Here is a 7,753-nt window from a genome sequence, read left to right on the forward strand (position 1 = left end):
GCAGCTGAGGGGATACAGCCCACCTTCCTGGGGAAGGAAATGGGCTACACAGCACATCACCCCCAACAATCCCCGTGCTCCCATGATGCTGCTCTGAGAAAGCACCAGGAGATGATGATTTTTCTAAGTTTTATACGTGTCTTTTTGACAGCAGCGTTTCCTTTATAATTCAAAAAGGCACAAATAGTTAATAGGTTTTTTAAAAATAAATTTCTTCTAAAAGAGTTTTAAGAAAACGGAAAAATTGCAAGGACATTACAAAGAGTTCCCATGTACCCCACACCCAACTTCCCCAGTTATTAACATCTTAGTTTAATATAGCATATTTATTACAGTTAATGAACCAATACTGATACATTACTATTAACTAAAATCCATACTTTATTCAGATTGCAAAGGAGAAACTACTTAATTCTAGATATAGAACTTAGAATGGACAGGTGTGTGGTTGGAACAATGAGGAAACTGGGTGAAGAGTCAGACAAACCCCTTGTTGTTACATGTGACTCTAACCAGGCAGGTTGGGTCCTCTCTGGCTATTTGGCTTGTTAGAAGCTCTGCTTTGTCTTTAATAATACTCTGCTGACTGTTCTGGGGGATAGTAACTATGCCGTCTCGTCAGTTTACTAATCTAAGCAAACAGTATAGAGAAAGCTTTTAAAATCTTATGTAAATAGCAGGCAGTTACACTGGAGAATTGTACAATTGCATTCTTTTCAATTCAAGTAATATTCATCATTTATTTTGGACCTTTCGTTGAACACAAAAAAACAAGTAAATTTTGATAATAATTAATAAATTAATACTACTTACAAATTACCATGAGAATGGTGTTAATACTTGGGTCACTCAAAGAACTTTTATTTATATGTGACCTCTTTTAGTAATATATTAAAAAATAATCTGAATGCATAACAAATTCACTTTGTTTTCATTATATTTTGAATAACGACTTTCTTGCTTTTATATTAATTAGAAATTCAAGCAGTACAGAGTACAAAGTAGAAGGTAAAAAATTATAGAAAATCTTACCAACCAGAAATAATACTGTAAACATTAGCCAAACCAAATTCCATAACCTCTAGAGGGATATTTTTCTAGATCTCAGTCTATATGCAGTGTTTGAAAGCTATAACTTCATCAAAGTGGATAAGGAATGGCATTGAAACATGTAAATTATCACATGTGAAACAAATCACCAGTCCACGTTCGATGCGTGATACAGGATGCTCAGGGCCAGTGCACTGGGAAGACCCAGAGGGATGGGATGGGGAGGAAGGTGGGAGGGGGGTTCAGGATGGGGAACACATGTACACCCATGGCTGATTCATGTCAGTGTATGGCAAAACCAATACAATATTGTAAAGTGAAATAAATAAAACTGAGATTAAAAAATAAATAAAAAATAAAACACGGGACCCAGATTGGGATCCTCAGTATCTCTAAAAAAAAACAAAACAAAGTGGATAAGGAAGGAAAAGAAATGGAAGAAATTTCTCTTTGAAAAAAGTTGTTTCGGAGCAGTGTGAAGAAGAGGCGAGAGCGACCCCTGGACCGACTTAAACCCCGCGCGCCACTGCATCCCCGTGTTCAGCGCCTACGTCCCGCCGCCGCAGCCACCATGCCCAAGAGAAAGGCTGAAGGGGACGCTAAAGGAGATAAAGCCAAGGTGAAGGACGAACCACAGAGATCTGCAAGGTTATCTGCTAAACCTGCTCCTCCAAGGCCAGAACGCAAGCCTAAAAAGGCCCCTGCAAAGAAGGGAGAGAAGGTACCCAAAGGGAAAAAGGGGAAAGCTGATGCTGGCAAGGATGGGAATAACCCTGCAGAAAATGGAGATGCCAAAACAGACCAGGCACAGAAAGCTGAAGGTGCTGGAGATGCCAAGTGAAGTGTGTGCATTTTTGATAACTGTGTACTTCTGGTGACTGTACAGTTTGAAATATTATTTTTTATCAAGTTTTATAAAAATGCAGAATTTTGTTTTACTTTTTTTTTTTAAGCTATGTTGTTAGCACACAGAATACTTTATTGTTGTTTTTTTGGGGGGAAGGGCACTTCACTAACAGAATGTCTCCGAAGCTGAATTGACGTGGAGGAAAAATACCTTTCCCGTCTAGTTTTGAGAGACTTACTCTTGGTTCCCAGGAAGCAGGGATTCCTTGATGTTGACACACATTAGCCACCTTGGCACAAACGCCTTGTGGTGTGGAAAAACTAAAATTTAGTTTTTATGTCCTCTTCTCCCTCTCCACCTCAGCATAGACTTGACTCCCCTAAACACAGAGACCTGTTGGAACCTGAACCCTGTGCCCCCCGAAAATTGATGACCAGTATGTCAGGCAATCTGGACTTTCCAGTGTCACCATTGAGATGGCGTCCTTCAAAAGAGCAGCAGTTCCTTTTTTAGACTGTGGCTCCTCAGAGTGATACTTCTTTCATTTTCATTTCCATTTCCTGAAAGTCAGGGTCGGCTTGTGAAAAGTTGTTAAACAACATGCTAAATGTGAAATGTCAACCCTCACTCTAAACTTTCCCTGTTCAGAGCATCACATGAAGATTTCATTGGGTTTTATAGTGGCTTTCTGATTTTGGTAGTCCATTGAAAAAGGGAGTTTGAAAGATGTATACTGTTAACGATTGTCTGCCCATGTGTCCTGCCTGAAATACCATGATTGTTTATGAAGAGTATCTTTAATAAAGCTGGATACAGTTTGGCTTGGAAAAAAAAAAGAAAAACGTTGTTTCTTTAACAAAGCTATGTGTATTCCTAAAATATTCCTCTCAGGCAGAGGTCACAAACTCAAGTGGCTTTAGAAGCAGTGGCAATATGACTTGTGAAGCAAGCAATGGATATTAAATTGCTAGTATTGTTTTAAAAATAAAAATCTCTCTGATTACATTGCCTATGTCATCACTGAGTAGGTCAAAGAAAATGAGGGAGCAAAATATTCTCATAGTCCATTAGCCATATTCAGATGACAGCTCTCTAGGTTGTTACCCTTGCAAAGATTAAAAAGAGATTTAGAAGTTATAGTTAATTTACTTTTTAAGTGATATAGTTCACTTAAGATAGAACTGATTGATACCATGCCATGAAAGATTAAGAAATCTGTTCTCCTAAAATTTTATTTCACTTATCATGTACTTTATATAAATTAGTTCTCTTAGCTATATATTAATTTTACATTTTCAAACATTAAAATATTTAGATTTAATTTTGCAAACATAATTGCCATTTTAACTCTTATTTCTAAATGGATTTAATGTTCACTACATGTTGTTGCATATTCAATCCTGTGTTCTTTATTTTGTTAATCTTTAGGTTGGCTTGTTTTTAACTATCTGCTTTCCCAAAAGAACTCTGAGAATTACAAATACAATCATATTTGAGAATATCTGATTTTTGCTTTAATAATTGGTGGAGAAGGCAATGGCAAGCCACTCCAGTCCTCTTGCCTAGAAAATCCCATGGATGGAGGAGCCTGGTGGGCTGCAGTCCATGGGGTTGCTAAGGGTCGGACACGACGGAGCGACTTCACTTTCACACATTGGAGAAGGAAATGGCAACCCAGTCCAGTGTTCCTGCCTGGAGAATCCCAGGGACGGGGGAGCCTGGTGGGCTTCCGTCTATGGGATCACACAGAGTCGGACACGACTGAAGTGACGCAGCAGCAGCAGCATGGCTGAACATAATATGCCTTTCTCAAGACTTGATAGATATTGCTATGGAGCAGTCTGAGACTTGTTGAGTTCTTTTCTCTTGTGATTTACTTTTTTCACCTAGATTACTGAAGAATGTCTCCTTTATACTCGGACTGTGATAATTTCACCAGAATTTTTTTTCCCCCCAGTATTATCATTCTATAGCAGGTTCTTCCCGATAAAAATTTTACTCTTTCATCAAAGTAAAGTCAGTTTCCCCCACATGATAGGGAAATTGTCTTCGAGTGCATATCTGTTGTGACTATTTTACAGAAGAGAGATAGAATCCCCACCCAGTTTTCGTTTTCTGTTGAGACTGATGGTATCATACACACACTCTAAAGAAAATATGGAAAGGTTTATTACTCACATCTTGTGGCTTTCTGGGGTGAGCAGGACAGGTTCCCAACAGGTCCAGCGATGTCTGGAGGGAGCAGGGAAGGTGGCTGGCTTGGAGTTTTATTGTGTTTGGGATGGGGGGGCAGGAGGACAGTTCTCCCATACAGCTGGGATCTTGGGTGGTTTGAATGTTGTGCCAGAGCCAAAGGAGGGAGCGATGGGCCATCTTCATCAGTTTGCCCAGATATGGGTCAGAAGGGAAGAGGGCTTGAAAGCTGTCAGCAGTCACATAAAAAATGGAGTCAGACTTGTCAGACTCTTTACCACAGTGATTGAATGTATCTTTGTGTCTGTTTTTGTTCCTTGTTGTTTTCAGTTGCTAAGTCGTGTCCAACTCTTTGCAACCCCATGAACTGAAACACACCAGGCTTTCCTGTCCCTCACAATCTCCCAGAGCTTGCTTAAATTCACGTCCATTGAGTGGGTGATGCCATCCTACCATCTTCTCCTCTGTCGCCCCCTTCTCCTATAGTCCTCAGTCTTGCTTTAGGGACACAGTTATTCTCAGGCTGACTTTTCTTTGCTCTCAGCATCTACTTTGTGTTTGTCTTTCTCCTTTGCATTTGCTATGCATAACCCTTCCTTTCTGTCAATAATTCAATTTGCAATTGTGCCTACTCTGTTTCTTCGGGTTTCTTATTTATGCATTAGGAAATGATGCACTTTTAGTCCTCAATTTCTTTCTTTGTTTTTGCAATGCATTTTACATCTAATTGTGCTGTTTCATCAAGTTTGTCTTTTAGCTCTTCCACTGAATTTATTTTTTGTATTAAGTTCTATCTTGAGCAATCACATGGCAGATGGCATTTTCTTCTATTCGGTTATATCTTATTCTAGATTGAACTTTTCATCTGTTTCTTGTATGCTATAACTTCTGTTTTTTCTGCCTTATTGTTCTACTTCTCTCCTCCCCCAGGGGCACCAGAAGACTAGTTCCTGGATGTTCCTCCATCCCCCATAACATCCTGCATCTGCCTTCACAGATGTATATTCTCTAAGGATGTCCCATGATTCCACTTGGCTGACAATTCACACAGCCCCCCAACCTTCTCTTCCTCCCCAAGTTGGAGGTTATTAGGAGGGTTCTCCTGGCTTGTAGATGTCTTCTTTCCCTAGCACTGTTTCAGCAGTTTGGATCACCTCTAGGATGCATGTTAGGCAATACGGATGCTCTTCCTTGTCTTGGCAGACACTTCTTTCACGTGTGTTATTAAATGCTGCCTGGTGTTTCCCTGTTTGCTTGCTGTTGATGGATGGATTTTTTTCCTGTTGCCTATTTGTGGTGTTTACTGTTTTTATTTCCTTTACTAGTCACTGAGTAAAGGGGAGTCTGCAGTTGTGCCTCTATATGGGAAGCACCATCTAGTTCTTTTCAAACTGTGCTCACCGGTGAAAATTACTGAAGAAACCACTCAATGTTTCACACATCCCATGTGTAAATATCAATCCTGTGAATGGCACAGGTCTCTGAGAGGTTGAGAGGAGGAAATTAGGTGCAAATGAAAATGGAGGAGTGATAATTTCAGATGATTTTCAACTTTAAGCTTGAGAATAGATTAGAGAGGGGAACTGTTCATATATCACAAAGTATATTTTTATTACTTTTTAAAAAAAGTTTTCCTCCCATTCCCTGCCCCAGTCTCCAGTTAAGGGTGGGTGAATATAAATACTGTTTGTGTGAACAAATGTGGCCTGCCCCCTTGATACTATTCCTTCTTTTTAAAAAAATTTAATTAATTAATTTATTTACGGCTGCAGTAGTCCTTGTTGCTGTGTGGGCTTTCTCTAGCTGCAATGAGTGGGGGCTACTCTTCATTGCAGTGCACAGCCTCTCATTGCGATGGTTTCTCTTGTTGCGGAGCATGGGCTGTAGGTTCACTGGCTCAGTAGATGTGGCATGTGGCCTCAGTAGTTGTGGTATATGGGCTTAGTTGCTCTGCAGCAAGTGAAATCTTCCCAGACCAGGAATCAAACCCCGTCCCCTGCCTTGGTGGGGATGTGCTATCTACTGTACCACCAGGGAAGTCCGATACTATTCCTTCTTTTGTTTTTTCCCCCTAAGCTTCTCGCTTCCTTCTACACCACAGCCTGATATGCAAATACTCAGGGAATAGTTTACATTTATGCTTTCTTGATTCCTAACACATCTTACATTAAATAGGAACAGTCACATAACCAACTCATAAATTAGAATATGTGACTTTAAAACTTCATTCCCCTGAGAATCTGGGGAGAAAGTGTGGAAACATTAGATGTTTACCATCTAGAAGGCTGTTTGTCCCTTATACCCCAACTGATTTACTTACACTTATGAGGCAAGTGCTGAAAACAGAGCTAAAAATAGGGCTAGAAAGTGTGACTGAGGCTTGTGTGGAAATGGGGAGGTGGCAGGAAGGAGGAAACTGGGCCAGTGGCTGCTGCAAGTGACTGTTCCAAGCAGCTGAATGTGGCTTTTGTATTTGCTCGTCATCGGGGGATGGGGCATGGGTGGCAGGCAGTTCTTATCCTCTGCCCTGATGTGATTCTAAACAACCTTTGATAGTTACCTGAGAAACTCAAGGTGAATTGTAGGATTACAGGCTTTTACATAGTTAAGGACCTGGGCCAGATCCTTAGCTAACCCATTGCCAGAATAATCTGAGGTTGTAACAAAATGCCTGTACCCCTCAATTTGATAATATATATCAAGAGCTTGCTTAAAAGGTCATTCCAGCTAGACTGGACTCCTTGGGCTCAGGTGCTGTTCTAACGGTTGAGTAGGTGTTACCCTTCCTCCAAAGATAATTGTTCACATTTCTGGCTGGAATGGTTTTGGGCTGGATTCCTTGATGTACTCAGGGTTTACATAAGTTGGAGAAGACTTCTGGGGTAGAAAGGCCCATATTTTGGCTCTACTTCATTGAGTGATGAAGATACAGGTCATACCTAGTGGGCAGACTGTGGTTACATTGCAGGACACTGCCATGGGGCTGTTGAGAAGGAAATCATCAAAAAGGAGGGGCTCCAGGGTCTTCCCTGGCTGTCCAGTGGTTAAGACTTTGCACTTCTAGTGCAGGGGGTGAGTATCCCTGGTTTGATCCCTGGTTATGGAACTAAGATCCCACGTGCTGTGCAGCACAGCCAAAGAAAAGGGGAAGGGCTCTGAATGGGACAAAGGTTCTCAGAACACAGAGTTCTCAGAACACAGGGCAGCGGTGTAACCAACCTCACTCCAACCTGTGTTATGATATTTTGGTAAAACAGCTAGGCATACGTGAATTGAAAAAGCTGCATCAATTAAGAGCTGAAGCACTCAGGTCCCAAGCCAATTCTTGTGTTGAGAGTCCACTCGGGGAGTAAAACTGTTTTCCATCTATATACCTCCACAGATACATTCAGCCCACTGTGTCCCAGGCTTCAGGCTGTTGCTGACTTTCTCAATAATGTGACCCATGGGAATGCTGAATGATTCCTGTGATCTTAAAGCCCCTGCCACTTGCTTCCAGGCTTGGAAGGGCAGGGACTGGGGAGACCTTCAAGGTGGGTGTGGGCAGGGATTGGGCTGTGGGCTCTAGGACAGTTCCTACCCAACTTGTGGAAGCTCTGGCTTTTCCAATGACTGTCTAGAGGCTCTAGGTGACATGCCTCAGGAGTTCAAGGGTGGCATGAA

General features: G+C 41.3%; 1 pseudogene; it reads left to right on the forward strand.

Annotated features, from left to right (window-relative positions):
• Positions 1 to 1,523: 1,523 nt before the first annotated feature.
• LOC129558552 (non-histone chromosomal protein HMG-17 pseudogene) lies at positions 1,524 to 2,049 on the forward strand (annotated as a pseudogene).
• Positions 2,050 to 7,753: the final 5,704 nt, after the last annotated feature.

The sequence above is a fragment of the Moschus berezovskii genome, chromosome 8, assembly GCF_049115385.1.
Source record: "Moschus berezovskii isolate FMDL1 chromosome 8, NW_MosBer_1.0, whole genome shotgun sequence".
Classification (NCBI taxonomy): Eukaryota; Metazoa; Chordata; class Mammalia; order Artiodactyla; family Moschidae; genus Moschus; species Moschus berezovskii.